At 42.6% G+C, this 25368-nt stretch overlaps 1 protein-coding gene across 3 annotated transcripts in view; it reads left to right on the top strand.

The window, feature by feature from the left end:
• Positions 1–25368, top strand: part of LOC141271742 (uncharacterized) — a 41372-nt gene that overhangs the window by 5247 nt on the left and 10757 nt on the right. The window contains exon 2 of one of the 3 annotated variants that reach the window (XM_073681838.1): positions 1623–1754. The exons of the other annotated variants lie outside the window; for them this stretch is intronic. The gene's annotated coding sequence lies outside the window, so the exon portion shown is untranslated. The remainder of the gene's footprint in view (positions 1–1622; positions 1755–25368) is intronic. 3 annotated transcript variants of the gene reach the window in all.

Here is a 25368-nt window from a genome sequence, read left to right as displayed (position 1 = left end):
TGCAGGGCTCTGGCAGTGCTCCTCCTGTTTCTCCTTGCACAAAGGAGGAGGTAACGGTCCTGCTGCTGGGTTGTTGCCCTCCTATGGCTCCCTCCACATCTCCTGGTATCTGCTCCATGCTCTGGACACTGTGCTGACAGACACAGCTACACTTCATGCCACAGCTCGCACTGATGTGCTATCCTGGATGAACTGCACTACCTGAGCAACTTCTGTGGGTTGTACTGTAGACACCGCCTCATGCTACTGTACCTCTAGGGGTGAGAGCAATGGCAAAATGAAAAAGTGACCAAAACAACAGCCAAAAAGGATGAGAACAGAGAGATAGTCTGTGGTCACCACCTTCAGAACCACTCCTTTATAGGGGGTATCTGGCTAATTGCCTATCATTTCTACCAGTTGTCTGTTCCATTTGCACAACAGCAGGAGAAATTGATTCACAATCAGTTTTACTTCATAACTGGACAGGTAGATTTCACAGAAGTGTTATTGACTTGGAGTTACATTGTGTTGTTTAAGTGTTCCCTTTATTTTTTGAGCAGTGTGTGTGTGTGTATGTATATATATATATATATATATTTTTTTTATTGATCATATTAAAATTGTACATATACAGTGCAGACCAAAAGTTTGGACACACCTTCTCATTTAAAGATTTTTCTGTCTTTTCATGACTTTGAAAATTGTACATTCACACTGAAGGCATCAAAACTATGAATTAACACATGTGGAATTATATACTTAACAAAAAAGTGTGAAGCAACTGAAAATATGTCTTATATTCTAGGTTCTTCAAAGTAGCCACCTTTTGCTTTGATGACTGCTTTGCACACTCTTGGCATTCTCTTGATGAGCTTCAAGAGGTCTAAAGTCTAAAGTGACTAGTGCATCAAATAGATAACAATTGATAATGTCATATACTGTGTATAAAAATAATAAATAAACGATACAACAAAGATACCACCTATAAAGTACTCTTGTGCCATATTTCGATATGAAATTGATATGACAAGATTGATAGATTATTAATTACTAGAGATGATCGAATGTTTTGATGTTCCGGTTCGGCGAATAAACCTGTAACATCAAAAAAATGTTCGGGCTCCCGATCACGGACACGAACATGGCCCGAATATCTTTGGTTTCCCGCGCTGTCATCTGCGTGACATCGTGGGAATCAGGGCCTGTGATTGGCGGTAATATAGCTACCACCGGACACAGCGCTGCAGGGACTATACTGACAGCTGTCAGCGTGATCCCCGCAGCTTTGACTGACCCGCGGTAATATAGCTACCGCCGGTCACAGCGCTGCAGGGACCATACTGACTGCTGTCTGCGTGTGACAGTCACCCGGGGTAAAAAAGCTTACCGAGGGTGACAGGCGCCGGCTGTTGGGGCTACTACCCCCATCATCCGGCGCCTTCTGTCATTGTAGACGAGCGCCGCTAATAGGAGAAGTAACATCTCATCAGCGCGCTTGCGCGGTGAAAGTAAAATTTAAAGTTAAAATATTTAAATAAAAATTATAAACACATATACTCACCTATGACTTACCTGCACCTTGACCCCGATGTTCTCGTCCCCTGTAAAAAATAAAAAAACACCATATACTCTCCTTACAGCTAATCCTCGAAGCCCATCATCTCCTGCAATAAAGGTAAAATAATAAACCAACCTCAATCTCACCTGTCTGCCGCAGTCCATATAGCGAGGGTCCCACGACGATCTCAGTGATAGACCAGCCACATCCCGAGGTATTTATACTCTCCAATCTGCGTTCTTTTTTAAAGCTACATCAAATGTGCTCACCATCTTTTTATACAGATAATCACCAATAACATTTCATAAAAATATCACATGACCCGGAACAATTTACATACAGAATTATTAAAAAAAAAGTCACATGATCCGAGGCAATTTACATATATGATTATTTATACAAAAAACGTACAACATATGTTAAAAAACTCTTTCAGTACAATGTTTTTAGAACAGACTAAATTATCCTTTAATAATGGAACATTATTTCTCTTCGCATGTTTAGTCCATTTGGATGGCATGTATTTAGGTGGAACATCCAATATGTCTCCCAATCTAGTAGGTGTTTTTCAAATCACCTCCTCTGGGATTGGGAAAGATTTTTTCTCAATACCATACATAAAGCGGACAGATATCTTTGCTATGGATCTGAATAAAGTGTCTGGAAGCATAAGAAACATTTCTATTAGATTCATTGACATTGAATATATCAGCTACAGTTAGGTCCATATATATTTGGACAGAGACAACATTTTTCTAAGTTTGGTTCTAGACATTACCACAATTAATTTTAAACAAAACAATTCAGATGCAGTTGACGATCAGACTTTCAGCTTTCATTTGAGGGTATCCACATTAAAATTGGATGAAGGGTTTAGGAGTTTCAGCTCCTTAACATGTGCCACCCTGTTTTTAAAGGGACCAAAAGTAATTGGACAATTGACTCCAAAGCCATTTCATGGACAGGTGTGGGCAATCCCTTCGTTATGTCATTCTAAATTAAGCAGATAAAAGGCCTGGAGTTGATTTGCGGTGTGGTGCTTGCATTTAGAAGGTTTTGCTGTGAAGTAAACATTCGGTCAAAGGAGCTCTCCATGCAGATGAAACAAGCCATCCTTAAGCTGAAAAACCCATCCGAGAAATTGCTACAATATTAGGAGTGGCAAAATCTACAGTTTGGTACATCCTGAGAAAGAAAGAAAGAAAGCACTGGTGAACTCATCAATGCAAAAAGACCTGGGCGCCCACGGAAAACAACAGTGGTGGATGATCGCAGAATAATCTCCATGGTGAAAAGAAACCCCGTCAAAACAGCCAACCAAGTGAACAACACTCTCCAGGAGGTAGGCGTATCAATATCCAAATCTACCATAAAGAGAAGACTGCATGAAAGTAACTACAGAGGGTTCACTGCATGGTGCAAGCCACTCATAAGCATCAAGAATAAAAAGGCTAGACTAGACTTTGCTAAAAAAAACATCTAAAAAAAGCCAGCACAGTTCTGGAAGAACATTCTTTGGACAGATGAAACCAAGATCAACCTCTACCAGAATGATGGAAAGAGAAAAGTATGGCGAAGGCGTGGTACAGCTCATGATCCAAAGCATACCACATCATCTGTAAAACACGACGGAGGCTTGGGCATTTATGGCTGCCAATGGCACTGTGTCACTAGTGTTTATTGATGATGTGACACAGGACAGAAGCAGCCGAATGAATTCTGATGTATTTAGAGCCATACTGTATGCTCAGATCCAGCCAAATGCAGCCAAACTGATTGGTCGTCGTTTCATACTACAGATGGACAATGACCCAAAGCAACCCAGGAGTTTATTAAAGCAAAGAAGTGGAATATTTTTGAATGGCCAAGTCAGTCACCTGATCTCAACCCAATTGAGCATGCATTTCACTTGTTAAAGACTAAACTTCAGACAGAAAGGCCGACAAACAAACAGCAACTGAAAACCACCGCAGTGAAGGCCTGGCAGAGCATCAAAAAGGAGGAAACACAGCGTCTGGTGATGTCCATGAGTTCAAGACTTCAGGCAGTCATTGCCAACAAAGGGTTTTCAACCAAGTACTAGAAATGAACATTTTATTTACAATTATTTCATCTGTCCAATTACTTTTGGTCCCTTTAAAAACAGGGTGGCACATGTTAAGGAGCTGAAACTCCTAAACCCTTCATCCAATTTTAACCACTTTGCAGCCTGTGACTTCTTAGTACGCACAGACTGCAATCCCCCTTCAGTGAGGGCTCCGGCGGTGAGCCCTAGTGGTCGGCGCTCATAGCACAGGACCATTTCTGCTGCATACAGGGGATCTGCTGATCCCCTGTATGTAGAGGAGGCGATCTGACAGTTGCTGCTTCTAGTCTCCTATGGAGACTATAGAAGCATGCAAAAAGTGAAAAAAAAAAAAAAAAGTTTTTAAAAATATAAAAAAAATTAAAAAATATAAAAGTTTAAATCACCCTCCTTTCGCCCCATTCAAAATAAAATAATAATAAAAAAAAACACATACACATATTTGGTACCGCCGCGTTCAGAATCGCCCGTTCTATCAATATAAAAAAAGAATTAATCCGATCGGTAAACGGCATAACGAGAAAAAAATTCTAAACACCAGAATTACGTTTTGGTCGCCGCAAAATTGCAATAAAATGCAATAACGGGCGATCAAAACATCGGATGTACCCCAAAATGGGATCAATAAAAACGTCAGCTCGGTGCGCAAAAAATAAGCCCTCACCCAGCCCCAGATCCCGAAAAATGGAGACGCTACCGGTCTTAGAAAATGGCGCTTTTTTTTTTTTTTTTAACCAAATTTTGGATTTTTTTTTTCACCACTTAAATAAAAAAGAACCTATACATGTTGTGTGTCTACGAACTCGTAATGACCTGGAGAATAAGAACGGCAGGTCAGTTTTAGCATTCAGTGAACGTGGTAAAAAAAATAAATAAAAAACAACAGTGGTATTGCACTTTTTTTGCAATTTCACCGCACTTGGAATTTTTTTCCCGTACACAATATGGTAAAACTAGTAATGGCGTTGAAAAGTACAACTCGTCCCGCAAAAAATAAGCCCTCACATGGCCATATTGTCCAAAAAATAAAAACGCTATGGCTCTGGGAACAAGGGGAGCAAAAAACGAAAAAGCAAAAGCGGAAAATCCCAAGGTTGCGAAGGGGTTAATGTGGATACCCTCAAATGAAAGCTGAAAGTCTGAACTTCAACTGCATCTGAATTGTTTTGTTTAAAATTCATTGTGGTAATGTCTAGAACCAAAATTAGAAAAATGTCCAAATATATATGGACCTAACTGTATATGTTCTGCTCTGCGTTTTTTCAATTTTCTTACAGTACACCCCACGTACAATTTACTGCACGCTTTGCATTCAGTTCTATATACAACATGATTACTGTTGCAATATTTATGCAGCTGTGAGCGTTAAACTGATTTGTATTCTCCTTATTGGAGAAATTTTTTGAGACCTGAACTAAATTACTCATGCCACAGCCATTTTGACCACATTTAAAAAATCTTTTGCAATTTAGACATGCATGTCTTTGTCTCACAGTATTAGATCTCTTTGGGGATAAAATATCTCCCCAAGATGATTGTCTCTTTGCCACAATTGAACACCCTGACTTCAGAATCTCAGATATGACACTGTCATCATGCAATATGGGCAAATATTTATTTATTATTTTTTTAATCTGATTAAATTGTAGACTAAATGTTAAAGCTAATGCTGGTTTCATTATCTTTTTTCATCAGTTTTACTCTCAGAAACATCAGTTAGTTTTTCTCTGTCTCTTGTAGCTAGGATCCTTGAAGCTCTGTCCAGAGTCCAGGGTGGGTAACCTCTCCTAATTAGTTTATCCCACAAGTAGTGATTTCACTTTCTAGTTGTCAGCTTTACTGCAGTTACGCTTTATCCTGGTATACTCTCCCACTGGGATTGCTTTTATGGTGTGACTGCGGTCGACTGCTTGCAGCATGCAGTATCGTATTTCCTGAGCGGGGTTTAGAAAATGTTGAAGTAGCTATACTTCCATTTCCCCCCTCCAGTCTGAGGTCCAAGAATGGAATTACAGTGGGTGAGTATTGTATGTGAATGACAAATTAAAATCATTAAGATACTGTACAAATTCCGGTATGGCAGATATATTGCCCCTCCATATGAAGAGCAAATCATCGATGTATCTGACATACCAGAGCAGACAATTCACATAAGGATTCGCAGAAGTATACAAACATTTATGCTCCCAGAAGGACATTATTAAGTTTGCGAGCAACGGGGAGTATTTAGCTCCCATGGAGACCCCCTTGCACTGAAGGAAAAAAACCTGCTTGTACATAAAAAAAAATATTAGTTATTAAAAATTGCACCTGCAAGACAATATATTCACATAGATCAGAAGAACAAGCGCTGAATTTAAATATATGATACTTTAGTGTTTGGATAACAATATTATAGGGAATGCTAGTATACAATGACACTACATCGCAGCTAAGCCACGTGTAGTTAGGCTGCCATTCCATTTTAGATACCTGATTTATGACATCCCTGGAGTCCTTTAAAAATCCTGCAGTTCTTTGAACTAATGGCTGCAGCAAATTATCCTTCCAATCCCCTATTAATTCAGTAACTGAGTTTATACCCGATACTATGAGTCTCATCGGGGGAGGAATTATATTTTTATGTATTTTTGGCAGACCATATAAACCTGGCAACATTGGTTGCTCCACAATTAAATAATCCCTTTCTTTTTCAGTTATAACCTCTAGGGCAAAACCCTCTTGAATAATAGAATGGGTATCTATAACTAGCTTTTGTAATGCACACGCCCGGACTGACTGTATATGTAGTGATTCCACTGGACCGTACCGGAGAGTGCCAGGAGGGGCGTAACTAAGTATCTGCCCGATCCGACCAAGGTCGCACGACGGCATACGACGCCAGTGCACCAGGGAGGAATCGAGCAGAGGGACCAGGGTCTACTCCAGGTCAGACTCCGGACACGGCGGTTGGCCCACACCGGGGGAATACAGGAACTGGAATGTTAGGCTGGCACACAGACTGGGGGTATAGGCAGACACGGCTGGTAAGCACGACTGGTATGCAGGCAGGGAGGTACTGGCAGGTACAACCGGTTGGAGCACAGAGTGGATAGGACCCAGTACAGACTGGGACTTCCGGAACAGAACCGCAGATGCGGTAGACAAACACAGCAGGGTGAGACCGCCCGGAGCGGCGGGCAAGAGCAGAGCAAGACGAGACCGCCAGGAGCGGAGAGTAAAGGGTCGGAGCAGAGCGAGACTGCCGGAGCGGCGAGCAAAGGGTCGGAGCAGAGCGAGACTGCCGGAGCGGCGAGCAAAGGGTCGGAGCAGAGCGAGACTGCCGGAGCGGCGAGCAAAGGGTCGGAGCGGAGCGAGACTGCCGGAGCGGCGAGCAAAGGGTCGGAGCGGAGCGAGACTGCCGGAGCGGCGAGCAAAGGGTCGGAGCGGAGCGAGACTGCCGGAGCGGCGAGCAAAGGGTCGGAGCGGAGCGAGACTGCCGGAGCGGCGAGCAAAGGGTCGGAGCGGAGCGAGACTGCCGGAGCGGCGAGCAAAGGGTCGGAGCGGAGCGAGACTGCCGGAGCGGCGAGCAAAGGGTCGGAGCGGAGCGAGACTGCCGGAGCGGCGAGCAAGACGGAGCAGGGCAGAAGAGAAGAGACAGAACACTGTTCACACGGAACAGACAGGAAAGGAAAGGCGAACCAGAGACACACTAGATACTTACAAAGTAGCGAGTGAGCACTAAACTCACAACGGAAGTACAGCGACAACGAGAGGGAGTTAGGTACTGGTTCAGACAATGCAGGAAAAGGGAAGGGACGGACATAGAGGCAAAACAGGTAAAAAGGTAGGGGAGTGTTCAGACAGGAACTGAGTGTTCGGGCAGAGACCGGCACTGCAGCAAGGAGCAGGAACAAGTCTGGGAATGCGGCCCCCAGAGAGGCGGGATGAACAGGCAAGGAGCGTGTTCAGACTGGCCTGGAAATACAGCCTCCAGGAAAGGCGGACAGACGGGCAAGAAAGCACAGAAACAGGTCTAGGTATGCAGCCCCTAGAAGGCAGGACGAACAGGCTAGGAGCGTGTTCAGACTGGTCTGGAAATACAGCCTAAGGAAGGCGACAGACAACAGGCTAGGAGAAAGTTCAGACAGGACCTGGCATATCAGCGGCAAGAAGCCCACTGAAGGAACAAGATGCTCAGGCAGGGTTTCCTGGGAGGAGCTGGGTTAAATACCTGGTGACAGACAGCAATAGGCTGAGGACGCACAAGGGGTGTGCCTGCAGCACCTACAAGAAACAGGAAGTGATCGGGCGCCGCCCTTAGGCAGCTGAAACAGAGGCAAGCAGACAGCATGGAGGGAAGCCAGAGAGACAGTCTGGACTGGAAATCAAATGCGCGCTCTTGCACAGTGGGAGATATACCACTATGCAAGGACGTCGCCAGGTATGTTACAGCTTTGATGTGGGATTATCTAGGACTTTTTTATATGTTGTATTTGACAGCATTTATAAATCATACATCTCTGCTTCCATTAACCGCTTCCGACCTCCCACTTGTAAGGCGGCGGTGTTCACACCGTGCAGTAACTGAGGCAGTGACCCAAGCAAGTCCAACATAAGCAGCTTTTATTCAGCACTCACGGGTAAAAAAGAAAGTCCTCTGGTTCTCAGCCGGGTTAACATAAGTCCATAACAACGGTTGCCGTGGGCAACGGCTGCGCCGGGCTGCTCAGAGCCTGACTGGTGCAGAGCCTACCCAGGCGTAGGTTCAGCTACACACAGGCCCGCTAAGCGTTCCTGCTATGTCCCTAGCGAGTCCCAACACTGAACAACACTAATCCTTAATGCAGGGTTTTTAAAAGACCTGAGGCAAGAGCCACTGCAAAACCCGGGTTGGAGGGAGGAATCCGCCCCACTGCCTTCCTGTAGTCTCCTCCAAGAAATGAAGGCTCTGCTGGGTTTTACTAATCTGCCTTAGCCAGATAGCCTGGCCAGGTCAATGCTCACCTTCATTCCTGCATTGCAGCCGCAGGTGTGTCGGTGGCTGCAATGCACTTCAATGGGTTTAATAGGTCTCTGTACACATTCTGGGGGATATATACCGTTCCTTGTATACGATCCCCGTCACTGCCTCACACACTGTACATAAACGTCGGTGCTGGCTGGGCTCTGTGCAGCGCCCACGTTTATGAACAATCGGCGGCCTCGCAGCGCTCAGGAACCCCAGGGTCCTGCAAGTTCTGCGGTTGGGGTGCAGAGCAACAGCTCTGACAGGTAACATCATCGGGACCTGATTGGATCAGGTCCCAATGATGCTAACCCTTTGCTATCTTCTATGCCGCGATCCATAGCGATTGCGGCATTTAGGAGATGGTGAGAGGAGAGGGGGTCGTCCACTCACCTTTCCGATGGCCCCCGTGATAGGACCTGGCGTTGTCATGGCAGCAGGAGGTCATATGATGACTTCCTGGTCTGCCATGCACGGTGTCCTGCTAGAATCAGCCAGCAGCTGAGTCTAGCAGGAGATCTGACAGTGTAAAACTGTCTGCTCTCATGCAATGCAATACATGTCTATTGCATTGCGTAAGACTAGTGATCAGAAAAATAAAAATTGAAGTTCCATACAGGGACTAAGTAAAAATGTAAAAAAAAAAAAAGTATAAAAAAATGTTTTCAAACTGTTAAAAATATATATATATATATATATATATCACAAAATAAAATTAAATAAATACGGTAAATAAACCAATAAATCAATATATTTATGCAAAAACAAAAAAAGTACATATATTTGGTATCGCCGCATCCGGAACAACCCTATAAAACTGTTACACTAATTAACCCCTTCTGTAAACACCATAAAAAATAAAAAACGGAGCAAAAAGCTATGTTTTTACATGATACTGCCAAACAAAAAGTGGAATAAAATACAATCAAAAAGCTAAATGGAAATAAAAATGTTACCGCTAAAAATGTCATCTTGTCCTGCAAAAAAAAAGCCGCCATGCAGCTCCATCAGCTGAAAGATAAAAAAGTTGTAGCTCTTTTGTAATTCTTTTGTCTATAAAATAGTTTTTATTGTGTAAAAGCGCCAAAACATAAAAAAACTATATGTGTGGTATCGCTGTAAACATGCTGACCCGAAGAATAACGCTGCCTTATCAATTTTTACACTTGCGGAACGGTATTAAAAAAAACCCTCAAAAAACAAATCCTGAATTGCTGTTTTTTGTTCATTCTACCTCCCAAAAAACAGAATAGAAAACGATCAAAAAATGTCACATGCCCAAAAATGGTACCAATAATAACGTCAACTCGACCCGCAAAAAACAAGCCCTCACTTGACTCTGTCGGCCAAAATATGGAAAAATTATAGCTCTCAAAATATGGCGATGCAAAAACTAGATTTTGCAAAACAAAGCGTCTTTTAGTGTATGACAGCTGTCAGTCATAAATACCCTATATAAATCTGGTATCACTGTAATCACAACGACCCGAAGAATATAGTTGTCTAATCACTTATACCGCATGAGGAACGGCGTAAAAAATAAATAAAAACAAATTTTCACCTGCTGCTAATTTGTTCATTGTGCTTCCCAAAACAATGCAGTATGGCGCGTATTCTGCGCTAAGCGCTTACACCGGGGTTTCCATGTAAATCTCTGAAATACATCATTCAGACGGAACACCCGACGGAAGATTCCCTGTAATGAGGCAGATGGAGGCACCATGGACACAGTGTAGCCTATCATCCCACAGTGTCAGTTTTTTTTTAGACATGCGTAAAAGTGTGATTGGCCACAATTTTGTGCACCTCTGAAAAAAAGGACACCGCTAAACAGAGTCAAGACTGAGTCCTGAGTAACTCTGCTGCCTCACTATAGTGAATGGATCCCTCGGGGGTTTCATCTGAATTACATCACTTGGAGATTTAGATGGAAACCCCGATGTAAGTGCTCAGCGTAGAGAGCCGGATAAACGTTATGTAAAATGTTCCCAATAAAAGCTTCAACTCAATCCACAAAAAAAGCAAGTCCCCACTCAGGTCTGTCATCTAACGAAAATATAAGGGACTTTCAAGCTACTGGTAGCACAAAGGCTCTGGAAAAGCGAAATGGCCCTTGCCCCCCAAAAGAAATTCAGCAAATCTTGTGCTCCCAAGTCCAAATGCTCCCCTCCCTTCTGAGCCCCACAATGTGCCTAAACTATATTTAGGGTCCACATGTCTGGCATTCCTGTAGCGATGAGAGCCCGCCTAATTTACAGGTGCATGTCTACAGAAGCATGAGCTGGGCACAACGTACTGGTCACTACAACGTACTAGTCACTACAACGGCAGTTTGAAATTTTCACTCAGCAACATCCACTGCTGCATGTTTCTGGAAAACACGCATGAAGTGAAAATTGTCAATACAACTGTATGTAAATTTCCAAAGGGGTATAATTTCCAAAATGGGGTCACTTGAGGGGGGATTCTGCTCTTCTAGCACTTAGGGGCTCTGTATGGAGTCCTCAAACTATTCTACAATAATTTGTTCTCCAGGAGTCAAATAGCGCTCCCTCCCTCCTGGGTCTTGCCGTATGGCTAGGCGGTACTGTAAGGGTATGTGCACACGATGCAGAAATGAAGCAGAAAATTTCTGCATCATTTCTGCATCTCCCTGGCAGAAAAAACGCATGCAGATTGTGCATGCGTTTTTCCTGCAGAATACATGCGGATCCACATGCAGATTCACATGCGTTTCCGCATGCAGATTGACAAGCGCTTTCCAGGCGATCTTAGCATCACCTGGAAAGTGCTTGACAACTAGGTCACACTGTATAAATCCATGCAAACAGCATGGATTTATATAGTGTGACCCGAGAGAGTGTATATACTTACCTCCGATGGCCCGCGCTGTCCTGCTCACTCCGTTCTCCCGGCAACTTTGAATTGAAAGACCTGCCGACGTCAGCGTCACGTGACCCGTCACATGACTCTGACGTCACCGCAGGTCCTACAACTCACTGCAAGTGCCGGGAACCAAGCGGGAGCGCTGCGCGGGCCGACAGATGGTAAGAATACATTTATTTTTTATTTTATTCTTCTTTTTACAGCTTTTTTAATGGTACCTGGGTGTGGATGAGACTCTCCTCTCCTCCACACCCGGGTACCATCCGCACATTAGAACGCACCAATTACGCAAGTACAAATGCTGTCTTGCGGAATTGGCGCGTTCTAATGCAAGTCAATGGCGGCGAAATCGCCGCGTTTCCGCAAAATTAATTGACATGCTGCGGATTTTTGACCGCAGCGTTAACGCTGCGGAAAAATCCGCATCATGGGCACAGCACATGCGGATTTCCATTGGGGAACATTGCTGCCCTTCTACCATGCGTTTTTCATGCGTTTCCGCGGCGTTTACGCAACTGCAAAAACGCCGCGGAAACGCATGAAATACGCATCGTGTGAACACAGCCTAAAGCCACATATGGGGTATTGCCACGTTTAGAAGAAATTGTGTGACACATTTCGGCACCATTTTTACCCATTCCCCTGTGTGAAAATGTAAAATCTGAGGCTAAAACATTTTTTTTGTGGTAAAAATGTAATTATTTTTTCCTCACTGCCAAATGGTATAAATTTCTGTCACATGTGATATAAATATGATGACTGCACCCCTAGATGAATTCATGAATTCATTGAGAGGTGTCGTTTGTAAAATGGAGTCATTTATGGGGGGTTTCTTCTGTTCTGGGACCTCAGGGGCTCTCCCAGTGGGTCATGTCACCTGCAAACCACAACAGTAAAATCTGCACTGTAACATGGCGCTCCTTCCCTTATGAGCTTTGCATTGTGCCTGCAAAGTAGTTTTTGACCACTTATGGGGTATTGATGTACTTAAGAGAAGCTGTGTAACATTTTCTCTTATTACCCCTTTTGAAAACTGCACACTTTGGGTCAAAGCAACACTTGAATGGAAAAAAATAGTAATATTTCATTTACTCAGCCCAATGTTATACAAGTTTGTGTATCGCCTGAGGGTTAAAAAATACTCACTACTCCCTTAGATGAATTCCTTGAGAGGTGTAGTTTACAAAATGGTGTCACTTGTGGGGGTTTCTGCTGTTTTGGTATGTCAGCGACTCTTCAAATGTGACATGGTGTCTGCAACCTCTTCCAAGCCCTGCCGTGTGCTAAAGCAGTAGTTTTCCTCCCAATATGGGGTATCGGCTTACTCAGGAGGAATTGCACAACAAACTGCATGGTGCAATTTCTCCTGTTACCCTTATGAAAATGTAAAATTGGGGGCTGAAAAACATTTTTGTGGGAAAAATGTGAAAGTTTTATTTTTACGACTTAATGTTATAAACTTCTGTGAAGCACCTGGGGGTTTAAGGTGCTCACCACACATCTAGATAAGTTCCCTGAGTGGTCTGGTTTCCAAAATGGTGTCACTTGTGGGGGGTTTCCACTGTTTAAGCACATCAGAGGCTCCCCAAACACGAGATGGCGTCCACTAGTTATTTAAGCAAATTTTACATTCAAAAAGTCAAATGGTGCTCCTTCCCTTCCGAGCCCTGCCGTGCGCCCCCACAGTAGTTTTCCCTCACATATGGAGTATCAGCGTGCTCAGGAGAAACTGCACAACACATTTTGTAGTTCATTTTTTCCTGTTACCCTTGCGAAAAAATTTTTAAAAAAATTTGGTCTAAAGTAACATTTTTGTGAAAAAAAGTTAAATGTTCATTGTTTACTTCCATATTCCAAAAATTCCTGTGAATCACCTGAAGGGTTAATAAACTTATGGAATGTGGTTTTGAGCCCCTTGAGGGGTGCAGTTTTTAGAATGGTGTCACTTTGGATTATTTTCTATCATAAAGGCCCCTCAAAGTCACTTCAAATAAAATGTGGTCCCTAAAAAATGTTTTTGTAAATTTTGTTGGATAAATGAGAAATCAATGGTCAACTTTTAACCCCTATAACTTCCTAACGAAAAAAATTTGGTTCCAAAATTGTGCTCATGTAAAGTAGACATGTTAGAAATGTTATTAACTATTTTGTGTGACATATCTTTCTGATTTAAGGGCATAAAAATTAAAAGTTTGAAAATTGCAACATTTTCAAAATTTTTGCCATGCCAAATTTCCGATTTTTTTCACAAAGTAACGCAAGTCATATCGAATAAATTTTACCACAATCATGACATACAATATGTGATGAAAAAACTGTCTCAGAATCAGTGGGATCCGCTGAAGCGTTCCAGAGTACCTCATAAAGTGACAGTGGTCAGATTGACCAAAAATTGGCCTGATCACGAAGGCGAAAACAGGCTCTGGCGTTAAAGGGTTAATACTACTACTCCTCCCTTGTCTGACATTCTTATGACAAGATCTTTCATACATTTTAATTCTTGAAGGGCAATCCGTTCTTTCTTGGTCACATTTCACTTGGCAGTCCCCATATTTGAGATGAATGCAACACCTTTAACTCTTGCTGCACAACATCCTGAAAAATATCCATTGAATCAGATCTGCACTGAATAGGATAAAATCCTAAAAATTTGACTTTGGTTTCTTTGGATATGGGTCACACTATGACTAAGAACATCTGAGTTCGAAACATGTTATTGTGACTCCTAAGTCCCATTGTCTTGTTTTAACTTTTTCACAATAAATGGAGTTTTAACTTTTTTCACATTACCTGGATTTCGTGCTGGATTTTTCGCCCTTCTGCGGAGTGGGTACGGAAAGTATTCAGACCCCTTTCAATTTTTCACTCTTTGTTTCATTGCAGTCATTTGGTAAATTCTAAAAAGTTCATTTTTTTCTCATTAAAGTACACTCTGCACCCCATCTTGACTGAAAAAAAAAGAGAAATGTAGACATTTTTGAAAATGTATTAAAAATGAAAAACTGAAATATCACATGGTCATGAGTATTCAGACCCCTTGCTCAGTATTGAGTAGAAGCACCCTTTTGAGCTAGTACAGCCATGAGTCTTCTTGGGAATAATGCAACAAGTTTTTCACACCTGGATTTGGGGATCCTCTGCCATTCTTCCTTGCAGATCCTCTCCAGTTCCGTCAGGTTGGATGGTGAATGTTGGTGGACAGCCATTTTCATGTCTCTCCAGAGATGCTCAATTGGGTTTAGGTCAGGGCTCTGGCTGGGCCAGTCAAGAATGTTCAAAGAGTTGTCCTGAAGCCACTCCTTTTGTTATTTTAGCTGTGTGATTAGGGTCATTGTCTTGTTGGAAGGTGAACTTTCCACCAAGTCTGAGGTCCAGAGCACTGTGGAAGAGGTTTTCATCCAGGATATCTCTGTACTTGGCCGCATTCATGTTTCCTTCAATTGCAACCAGTCGTCCTGTCCCTGCAGCACAAAAACACCCCCATAGCATGATGCTGCCACCACCATGTTTCACTGTTGGTATTGTATTGGGCAGGTGATGAGCAGTGCCTGGTTTTCTCCACACATACTGCTTAGAATTATTACCAAAAAGTTCTATCTTCATCTCATCAGACCAGAGAATCTTATTTCTCATAGTCTGGGAGTCCTTCATGTGTTTTTGAGCAAACTCTATGCAGGCTTTCATATGTCTTGCCCCGAGGAGAGGCTTCCATCGGGCAACTCTGCCATAATGGCCCGACTGGTGGAGGGCTGCAGTGATAGTTAACTTTGTGGACTTTTCTTCCATCTCCCTATTGCATCTCTGGAGCTCAGCCACAGTGATCTTGGGCTTCTTCTTTACCTCTCTCACCAAGGCTCTTCTCCCACAGTTTGGCTGGACGGCCAGGTCTAGGAAGACTTCTGGTGGTCCCAAACTTCTTCCATTTAAGGATTATGGAGGCCACTGTGCTCTTGGGAACCTTAAGTAAAGCAGAAATTCTTTTGTAACCTTGGCCAGATCTGTGCCTTGCCACAATTCTGTCTCTGAGCTGCTTGGGCAGTTCCTTTGAGCTCATGATTCTCATTTGGTCTGACATGCACTGTGAGCTGTGAGGTCTTATATTGACAGGTGTGTGCTTTTCTGAATCAAGTCCTATCCGTTTAATTAATCACAGCTGGACTCCAATGAAGGAGTAGAACCATCTCAAGGAGGATCACAAGGAAATTGACAGCATGTGACTTAAATATGAGTGTCTGAGCAAAGGGTCTGAATACTTATGACCATGTGATATTTCAGTTTTTCTTTTTTAATAAATTTACAAAAATGTCTACATTTCTGTTTTTTTTCAGTCAAGATGGAGTGCAGAGTGTACTTTAATGAGAAAAAAATGAACTTTTTAGAATTTACCAAATGGCTGTATTGAAACAAAGAGTGAAAAAATAAAGGGGTCTGAATACTTACCTTGATTTCTCCAAAGCATTTGATACCATGCCACACAAAAGGTTGGTATATAAAATGAGAATGCTTGGTCTGGGGGATAATGTGTGCAAGTGGGTAAATAGCTGGCTGATAGAAAGCAGAGGGTGGTTATCAATGGAGTAAGCTCAGGGTGTGTCAGGGTTACTAGCGGGGTGCCTCAAGGGTCTGTCTTGGGCCCTATATTATTTAATATATTTATTAATGATCTAGTGGAAGGGTTGCATAGCAAAATAGCAATATTTGCAGATTATACTAAACTTTGTAAAGTAGTTAATACAGACGAGGATAGGGCACAGCTACAGGAGGATTTAGATAAATTGGGGAGTTGGGCCAAAAAATGGCAAATGGGGTTCAATGCCGATAAATGTAAGGTCATGCACATGGGAAAGAAAAACAGCAGTCACCCATACATATTAAATGGGAAACCGTTGGGGAAATCTGACATGGAGAAGGACCTGGGCGTCTTGGTTAACAGCAAATTAAATTGGAGTGCCCAGTGTCAGGCAGGAGCTGCGAAGGCAAATAGAGTCATGGCATCCATCAGAAGAGGAGTAGGGGCATATGATGAGAACATTGTTCTTCCTCTGTATAAAGCGCTGGTAAGGCCGCACTTAGAATATTGTGCACAGTTCTGGGCTCCGGTGCTCAGGAAAGACATATTGGAGCTAGAGAGGGTACAAAGGAGGGCGACTAAGGTAATAAAGGGAATGGAGGGACTAGAATACCCAGAGAGGTTGTCAAAATTAGGCCTATTTACGTTGGAAAAGAGAAGGCTTAGGGGAGACCTCATAAACATGTATAAATACATCAGGGGGCAGTACAGAGATATCTCCCATGACCTGTTTATACCAAGGATGGTGACAAAGACGAGGGGGCACACTATGCGTCTGGAGGAAAGGAGGTTCCTGCACCAGCATAGAAGGGGATTCTTTACGGTCAGAGCCGTGAGACTCTGGAACTCTCTGGGAGAGGAAGTGGTGATGTCCAACTCACTTAATGAGTTCAAGAGAGGCCTGGACGCCTTTCTTGAGAACAATAAAATTACATCTTATGCTTAGTGATAGTTAATTAATCCAGGCATTTAATCTGACTGCCAGATTGGAGTCGGGAAGTGAATTTTTCCTCAATGATGTAAATTGGCCTATACCGCATGTTTTTTTTTGCCTACCCCTGGATCAACGCTGTGGAATAGCTGCAGTGCACAAGAAATAGGCTGAACTGGATCGACACTTGTCTTTTTTCGACCTTATAAACTATGTTACTATGTTCCATACCCACTGTGTGTATATATATATATGTATATATATATATATATATATATATATATATATATATATATATAGGAAAACAGTATTTAGTCAGCCACCAATTGTGCAAGTTCTCCCACTTAAAAATATGAGAGAGGCCTGTATTTGACATCATAGGTAGACCTCAACTATGAGCGACAAAATGAGAAAACAAATCCTGAAAATCACATTGTCTGATTTGGAAATAAATTTTTTTTTAAATTTTGGTGGAAAATAAGTATTTGGTCAATTACAAACCAGGAAGATTTCTGGATCTCACAGACCTGTAACTTCTTCTTTAAGAGGCTCCTCTGTCCTCCACTCATACCTGTAGTACTGGCACCTGTTTGAACTTGTTATCGGTATAAAAGACACCTGTCCACAACCTCAAACAATCACACTCCAAACTCCACTGTGGTGAAGACCAAAGACCTGTCGAAGGACTCCAGAAACAAAATTGTAGCCTCGCACCAGGCTGGGAAGACTGAATCTGCAATAGGCAAGCTGCTTGGTGTGAAGAAATCAACTGTGGGAGCAATAATTAGAAAATAGAAGACCTACAAGACCACTGATAATCTCCCTCGATCTGGGACTCCACACGAGATCTCACCCCGTAGGTCAAAATGATCTCAAGAACGGTGAACAAAAATCCCAGAACCACACGGGGGGACCTAGTGAATGACCTGCAGAGAGCTGGGACCAACGTTACACAGGCTGCCTTCAGTAACACACTACACCGCCAGGGACTCAGATCCTGCAGTGCCAGACATGTCCCCCTGCTTAAGCCATTACATGTCCAGACCCTTCTGAAGTTTGCTAGAGAGCATTTGGATGATCCAGAAGAGTATTGGGAGAATGTCACATGGTCAGATGAAACCAAAGTAGAACTGTTTGGTAGAAGCACAACTCGTCGTGTTTGGAGGAGAAAGAATGCGGAGTTGCATCCAAAGAACACCATACCTACTGTGAAGCATGGGGGTGGCAACATCATGCTTTGGGCTGTTTATCTGCCAAGGGACCAGGACGACTGATCCGTGTAGATGAAAGAATGAATGGGGCCATGTATCGTGAAATTTCGAATGCAAACCTTCCATCAACAAGGTCATTGGAGATGAAACGTGGCTGGGTCTTTCAGCATGACAATGATCCCAAGCACACCGCCAGGGCAACGAAGGAGTGGCTTTGTAAGAAACATTTCATGGTCCTGGACTGGCCTAGCCAGTCTTCAGATCTAAACCCTATAGAAAACCTATGGAGGGAGTTGAAAGTCTGTGTTGCCCAGTGACAGCCCCAAAACATCACTGCTCTAGAGGAGATCTGCATGGAGGAATGGGCCAAAATACCAGCAATAGTGTGTGCCAACCTTGTGAAGACTTACAGAAAACGTTTGACCTCTGTCATTGCCAAGAAAGGATATATAACAAAGTATTGAGATGAACTTTTGTAATTGACCAAATACTTATTTTCCACCAAAATATGAAAAAAAATTCTTTCCAAATCAGACAGTGATTTTCAGGATTTGTTTTCTCATTTTGTCTATCATAGTTGAGGTCTACCTATGATGTCAATTACAAGCCTCACTCATCTTTTTAAGTGGGAGAACTTGCACAATTGGTGGCTGACTAAATACTTTTTCCCCACTGTATAATATAGTGTGTGTGTGTTTGTATGTGCTAATTATACGTTCTATAGGGCTGAGGGACACAATTGTCGTTCCTTAGGGTGCCAACCTCCTCGGCTAGGCAGCATTAGCTTAGTTTAGGTATGGGATTGGGTAAGGTAGTGACTGTATCAATCATTCATTCATTGTTTACATCTGTTTATATACAGTACATCCACAACAAGCCATTGAGCTTGTAATTTTGGTAGTGTTAACCCCTTCAGGGCCGGGCCATTTTCCATTTTTGCGTTTTCTTTTTTTGCTCCCCTTCTTCCCACAGCCATAACTTTTTTATTTTTTGGTCAAAAAACAAAGCCACAATAAGAAGACTTAAAATTCCCCCAAAATTCAAGAAAAAAAGAAAAAAAAAAAAATTATTCTTATTGTGGCTTTGCTTTTTATGTTTAGCGTAGGGACTCATAAGCATGAAGACCCTTGACACTGATTACGAGCTTGCGTATTTTGGCCAAAATATCGGCCAATACGTCATATATTATATATGCATTTTTGCACTTTTTTATTCCAGGGTGCAGCCAAGCCCATCAGTGCTGGCATTGTAAACTAGGGTGTCTGTTCTCATGGGGTGCACTTAGACAGTACCGGATGCCCCGCCTAATCTTATAGTAGGGGTGTAACTAATAGACTGTAAGCCAGATACTGTGCATTACCCAGGTTTGAACAGCGCCCTATGCAAGCCATTTCATGTGCAATTCTAATACTAAGCAGTCACCCCCTCCATGAAATGGTAGGTTGTGAGTGATTGTCTCATCAGTATATTGCACCTGTATAGCCGCTGTTACCATTATGGATTATGTTGTTTGGATTTACAGTTTCTTAGAAGGACTGCTGCTACTGGATACATGTGCTTTCATCGTTGTATCTGCCGTCTAGAGGATCATAGACTATGGCTACAGACTATACTGGCTGGAGATACGAAATCTGTGGGCCAACCAAAAGTTGGGAGACAGTGAGTATGGCCTTATACAAAGCCAGTGGAACTTCTGAATCCAGATTGGAAACTTGAGGACTGAGAGAACTGTATTTTGGCCATTTACCTGGAATTGCTTTATTACCATGGTTGGGATCAATAAAATATTGTTGCATCGTTAACATCTTACTGTGAGAGCCCTCATTCTGATCTACATGGGCACACAGGAGATCAGATTCCTGTTGATGAGTCAGATAGGGATAAGTAAGTGAGAAATACAAACCTTTGTTCTATCTGGTTGCAGACTTGAATTGATATGGTGTTGTGTGCCAGTGGGACATCAGATAGTACGTTCTGAAGGAAAGGAAAGATATAATGGCAGTGGGAATCCGGATTCCAGGCATGGAGCATAGTGGAGAAAAAGAGCAGGATGAGGCCCTTATCTCAGATCAGGAGGCCAACCTTAAAAGGTATGCCATTGGTGGCAGAAGGACTAATTAAAGGGTGATTAAGTTAAGGAAGGATTCCTTATCTTAGACTAACAGAATTTAAACCAACAATTGTCTATACTAGAGAGAAAGCTACAGTCTTGCCTAACTGGGACATGAGTTCTAGGGAGAGCTGAAGATGCAGTGCCACAGTAGTGTGTGGCCCTCATCGAATGTACTTTGAGACTACTAGTGTGGAGTTGTATCGATGCACCTCAGCCAGTGAGATCCTCACAAATCAACTGGGAGCTGTGAGTAGCTCTCAGAGGCACACATCTTGACCCGTATGGTCCCCACCGGGGATGATGAGCCTTCCCATAATGGTTTGCTGCACTGATGTAGCTTGTAAGAAAAGTTATGTACTGCCAAATGTAACAAGAAAGTTCCTGACTCTGCATAATGCAGAAGAAACATTCATAAAGTTTTGTGCCTGCTATCTGATGTATATACTTCTCATCAAGTTCTTGTTAAGTGTGGAAAAGTTTGCCTTTGGACTTTAGTTTCCCTCATTAATCTCCATACCATCTGGTCCGTGCCTGCCAAGTACAGCAGCGGTATGCGGTCTGCAGAGTCGGGAGATATGACTCCACCAGATATACAGTATATATTTATAGATACAGTACAGACCACAAATTTGGACACACCTTCTCATTTAAAGATTTTTCTGTGTTTTCATGACTATGAAAATTGTACATTTACACTGAAGGCATCAAAACTATGAATTAACACATGTGGAATTATATACTTAACAAAAAAGTGTGGAACAACTGAAAATATGTCTTATATTCTAGGTTCTTCAAAGTAGCCACCTTTTGCTTTGATGACTGCTTTGCACACTCTTGACATTCTCTTGATGTACAGTTGAAACCAGAAGTTTACATACACTTTGTAAAGACACATATGCATGTTTTTCTCAATATCTGACATGAAATCAGAATAAACCTTTCCAGTTTTAGGTCAAATAGGATTACCATAATTTTTAATATTTGCCAAATGAGAGAGAATGTTTTAAGGCATTTTTTATTACTTACTGCAACGTTAAAACATTACATACATTTCATTAGCATTTGGTACCATTGCCCTTAAACTTGTCTTGTGCTTTTTGCATGTTTTACTATTTCTGCTGGTGTCTTTCTTGTAACATAGGAAAGCCTAAGCCAAGAAATAAACACCATAAAACTCTGTACATGAAGACTTTGGTATCAAATAATTTCTGTCCATGGTGTTTGTGTAAACAAAAAAGCTTTTATAAAAGCCTCAAACTTCTGTGTGTGAATCAGACATGAGATCATATGATACAAGATTACAGTACGAGGAAGACGGGAAACATTCATATAGACGACTGTTGGTGATGTAGTCGGTGACGGATTCTGGCCCAATATGTTTCTAGAGCCATAGTAGAAAATGAAGATGCCGTCTTGATCATGAAGTAGTTATTTCTCATGTCACTTGTAATGAATATCTCCTGCAGTATTGCTAATACCGATTTCAGTGTCTGTAAGTGAGACGAGAATTAGCATTATGGAAGATGAGTCTATGAGAAACTTGTTCAGCTGCAGACTCCGAGGAAGAAACTGCTTGTTGTCTGTGGCCTAAAATAGACTGCTGAAAAAAATAAAGGGAACACTTAAACAACAGAATATAACTCCAAGTAAATCAAACTTCTGTGAAATCAAACTGTCCACTTAGGAAGCAACACTGATTGACAATCAATTTCACATGCTGCTGTGCAAATGGAATAGACAATAGATGGAAATTATTGGCAATTATCAAGACACCCTCAATAAAGGAGTGTTTCTGCAGGTGGGAACCACAGACTACATCTCAGTACCAATGGTTTCTGGCTGATGTTTTGGTCACTTTTGAATGTTGGTTGTGTTTTCACACTCGTGGTAGCATGAGACGGACTCTACAACCCACAGAAGTTGCTCGGGTAGTGCAGCTCATCCAGGATGGCACATCAATGCGAGCTGTGGCAAGAAGGTTTGCTGTGTCTGTCAGCGTAGTGTCCAGAGGCTGGAGGCGCTACAAGGAGACAGGCCAGTACACCAGGAGATGTGGAGGGGGCCGTAGGAGGGCAACAACCCAGCAGCAGGACCACTACCTCTGCCTTTGTGCAAGGAGGAACAGGAGGAGCACTACCAGAGCCCTGCAAAATGACCTCCAGCCGGCCACAAATGTACATGTGTCTGCACAATCAATTAGAAACCGACTCCATGGACCTTGCCGACTTCAATGAGGGAGGCTAACATAGTTCTTTTGCTTAAACCTGGAAAGGATGCCCTAAACCCTGAATCATATAGGCCAATATCCTTACTCTCGGTAGATGTAAAAATTCTAGCTAAGATCCTGGCTACTAGATTGGGGGCGGTTATTACGCACCTGATTGCAGAAGACCAGACTGGATTTATGCCAGCCAAGTCAACGGCAATTAATTTGCGTCGGCTTTTCCTTAACCTACAAATGCAGCGACACAATGTGGGTGGTAGGGCAGTGCTATCGCTTGATGCCGCTAAGGCTTTTGATAGTGTCGAGTGGGAGTACTTATGGGCTGTTTTGAGAAAGATGGGATTTGGTGCTGAATTTCGAGCCTGGGTGCAACTTTTATATAGCAATCCGGTAGCTCGGATTAGAATTAATGGCAATCTTTCTGGTAATATTGAAATGGGCAGAGGCACGCGTCAAGGCTGCCCGTTGTCCCCCCTACTATTCGCCCTGGCTGTGGAGCCGTTGGCTGTTAAGCTTCGTTCCAGCAGCGAAATACAGGGGTTCTGCTACAAAACACTGGAGGAGCGGGTGGCCTTATATGCCGACGACCTTCTGTTGTTTCTGGGTGACACGGAGCAATCTCTGATGGCGGCTATGAATCTAATAATGGAGTTTGGAGATTATTCTGGCTTGCGGATGAATTGGGACAAATCAGTCCTTATGCCGGTTGATGGTTTGTCTCAGAATACGAAGGTAGGGAGTACCAGCTTGAAGGTTGTGCGGGAATTCAAATATCTCGGAGTTAGAGTGACCACATCTATCGGAGATTATATTCCTTTAAATTTACTTGAGCTGCTTGCCAAGTTTCAACAAAAGGCCAATACTTGGAGCACACTTCCCTTATCAGTGGTAGGTCGAACTAATCTAATTAAAATGGTGTTAATGCCCCAATTACTATATATCCTTCATAATTCACCTGTTTGGATCCCCATGAGAATATTTTATAAGTTTCAGGCATTGTTTCGGGAGCTGATCTGGAAAAAAGGGGTGGCCAGAATTAGTTTGAATACACTTCAAAGGCCCAAAGATCAGGGGGGACTAGCCGCACCTAATCCATGGATATACTTTCAGGCCTCTCAGACTCAAGAGCTCGGGTTGGTTCAGGGGAACCTGGATAAACTGATACGCCTACTTTCACACAATCTGCTGATTATCTCCTTTCTAGAAACAGGAATCTCGGGGTGGGATGCTAGGCGACACCTCCCGACCCTAACACTTATGGGGAAAACGTGGCAGAAAATCAAACTGTTGTTGGGAATGAAAGACTTTACCCCGTTTACCCCGTTGTGGAATAATGCGGGCCTTCCAGAGATACATAAATTGAAAGGATTCAGAATATGGGAAAAATTGGGAATAACTAATGTGGCGCAAATATTAGAGGGGGAAATACTTAAATCGTTCCAACAGATAAAAGACGAATATTGTGTCCCACAAACCAGTTTCTACTTTTATCTCCAATTGAGGCACGCATGGTTTGTACAGCCACGACATATGCAGAGTAAAATCCAACATCATCTACTGTTTAACACATTATTATGCCATAGAGGTGGGAAGGGAATGATATCCAGAATTTACGGGATACTTATGCAGCAATTTCAGTGGGACAGACCCTTAAATGTTAAGGAGAGGTGTGAATGTGACATTGGTACTATATCCTCAGAGGAGTGGGAAGATGTGGTGGAGAGTGTTCCGACATTATCTACATGTGAAGCACATAGACTTTCACAGTTGTATTTATTACATAGAGTATATAGAAACCCCAAATTTCTACAGCGCATTGGGGTAAGGAATGACAGTATGTGTCCAAAATGTGGAGAGGAAGGAGCAGATCTTATGCATATGATGTGGATGTGTAGGAGGGTCGCTGTATTCTGGAACGAGTGTGTGCAATATATTAATATTGTGTTTGAGTGTAATTTACCCCTACATCCTAAAGTATGTGTATTAGGCCATGTGGAAATAATAGGATGTGAAGAGGATGAAATAATAGCCATTAAGAGGACTCTATACCAGGTCAGAAAGCTTATAGCCGCACATTGGCTGGATCCCTCCCCTCTCAGGTTCCAAGAATTCCTGGATAGAATGCGTTTTTTATTAAGATTAGAAGAGGGAGTGTACAAAAAACGGAAGGCTGTACGTAAATTTGACAAAATCTGGGGTAAATGGAGCATGTTTCATGGTCATTATGTCATGTCTAACTTAAATATCACTTGAGATTGAAATGTTGTGGTCTCCCATATTCTGTATAATTAATTGCTGATTGTCGGATGCTATACTATATATCCTTGGATCAACTTATCAATGCCTTAACGGTCAAATAAGCTATATGATAGTACACGGTCTGTAATAACAAAATTTGCTCTTGTCATATGGTTCTTGGGGTTGTAATGGGTGTGGGGAAGGGGAATGGGTGGGTTTTGAGAGGCACTACCAGTTTGGTGATGTCTCACTGTTGTTTATTTGTAATGTTGAAAAATATTTTAATAAAAAATATCTGATTTAAAAAAAGAAACCGACTCCATGAGGGTGGTATGAGGGCAGATGGGGGTTGTGCTCACAGCCCAACACCGGGCCGGACGCTTGGCATTTGCCACAGAACACCAGGATTGGCAAAGTCGCCACTGGCACCCTGTGCGCTTCACAGATGAAAGCAGGTTCACACTGAGCACATGTGACAGACGTGACAGAGTCTGGAGACTCCGTGGAGAGCGATCTGCTGCCTGCACCATCCTTCAGCATGACCGGTTTGGGAGTGGGTCAGTAATGGTGTGGGGTGGCATT

This window comes from Phyllobates terribilis, unplaced genomic scaffold, assembly GCF_046119375.1.
Source record: "Phyllobates terribilis strain yellow unplaced genomic scaffold, ASM4611937v1 Scaffold_5__5_contigs__length_657084704, whole genome shotgun sequence".
Taxonomy (NCBI): domain Eukaryota; kingdom Metazoa; phylum Chordata; class Amphibia; order Anura; family Dendrobatidae; genus Phyllobates; species Phyllobates terribilis.
The sequence above is the reverse complement of the archived record's forward strand: the minus strand, read 5'-3'. Positions and strand labels throughout refer to the sequence as shown.